Source organism: Coregonus clupeaformis, unplaced genomic scaffold (genome assembly GCF_020615455.1).
Source record: "Coregonus clupeaformis isolate EN_2021a unplaced genomic scaffold, ASM2061545v1 scaf1355, whole genome shotgun sequence".
NCBI classification, from domain to species: Eukaryota; Metazoa; Chordata; class Actinopteri; order Salmoniformes; family Salmonidae; genus Coregonus; species Coregonus clupeaformis.
This window is the reverse complement of record NW_025534809.1, coordinates 72,501-74,041: the sequence shown is the minus strand read 5'-3', so window position 1 is coordinate 74,041 and position 1,541 is coordinate 72,501.

Sequence of the window (1,541 nt, the reverse complement as noted above, 5' to 3'; positions counted from 1 at the left end):
ATGGGATTTGGCTTTGGTTCTCGAAGCGCTATGTAAGTCGCCGTTCGAGCCATTGAATCAAATACCCCTCAAAATGCTGTCTATCAAGACGGCGCTGTTGCTCGCCTTGACTACCGCTAAGCGAGTCAGTGATTTGAGTGCACTGTCGACGAGACCCGACTGCCTTGCCATTAATGGCGATTTGAGCAGAGCGGTGTTACGTCCTAACCCGGCATTTGTGCCGAAGGTTATTAACAGTGCATATAGATCACAGACCGTGGAATTGTGGGCTTTTTATCCCCCTCCTCATGGGGAGAGGAGTGAGAAAAAGCTTCATTGTCTGTGCCCAGTACGCGCTTTTGCGTGTTACGTTGAGCGCACAGCAGCGATTAGGTCATCGCCTCAGCTGTTTGTGTGTCACGGTGCGGCTGCATTGGGTAGACCACTTTCTAAACAGCGTTTGTCTCATTGGCTTTGTGAAGGCATTGAGACCGGCGTACGAGGCGGCGGGGCAACAACCGCCTCAGGGTATTAAAGCGCATTCCACTCGTGGAGTAGCAGCTTCTACTGCCCTCTTCAGAGGTACAGAGGTAGTGGATATTTGTAGAGCGGCGTCTTGGTCGACACCGTCTCCTTTTATTCGCTTCTATCTGTTGGATATGTCTTCTAACTCTTTGGCTCGATCTGTACTCAGCGTGGCTGAAGGGAGATCTTGAGAAAGTAACAGAGAAAGAAAGCAGGATTGTGACCATGTTCATAAATCCGCTTGTATTAGAAGGAACATATTATGGCACGTTTTTTCCAACTCTTTAGCTCGGTCGGCATTCAGCAGAGCTGAAAGGCGATTTTGAGCTAGAAAGGAGAGGACAGAGCAGGACCTGGGACAGGTTCCAATCAGGTCCGCCTTGGTTAGGAAAGCGTGTTATGTCAGGAATAGGCTTTTCAACTTTCAAGCTCGATTGCACTCAGCATAGCTGAAGGAGAATCTTGAGCTAGAGGAAAGAGAAGCAGGACGATAGACAGGTCTCTATCAGGTCCGCTTTGGATGAAAGGCTATCTGTGGCATGTCTCTTGACTCAGGGTCAGTACATAGAGACATGTATTGAACTGACAGAATGTGAGGTCATCTATCTGATTCAGATAGTATGACCTTTATATTTTGTTCCTGCCTACTAATCTATGGATTCATAGAGTGAGTAAGGCGGTCTGTTGGACACTTAATGTAGAATGACTGATGTCATTCCATTAGTGGACGATAGTGTTATCACAGAATATTAAGGCACGGCTATCTGCTGGTACAGATTAGCACGGCGTCTATTCTGATGATCTGCCCACTAGCCATTGGCATTGCCATTTGAGCTAGATGGGGCGGGTCTATAACCAATGACGCGGTATATTGTGACGCCCAAGGGGTTTTTAGTCACAGTACGGCGGGAATTGGTTGCAGCCATTGCTGGGCTTGACCTTTTTCATTTTTTAATGGGAAGTGTTAGGCTCGGCAGGGAGTACATTTTGGAGCGTTTCGCTCCGCCTTAAACCACTAGGAGCATAGCTCCCCTGTA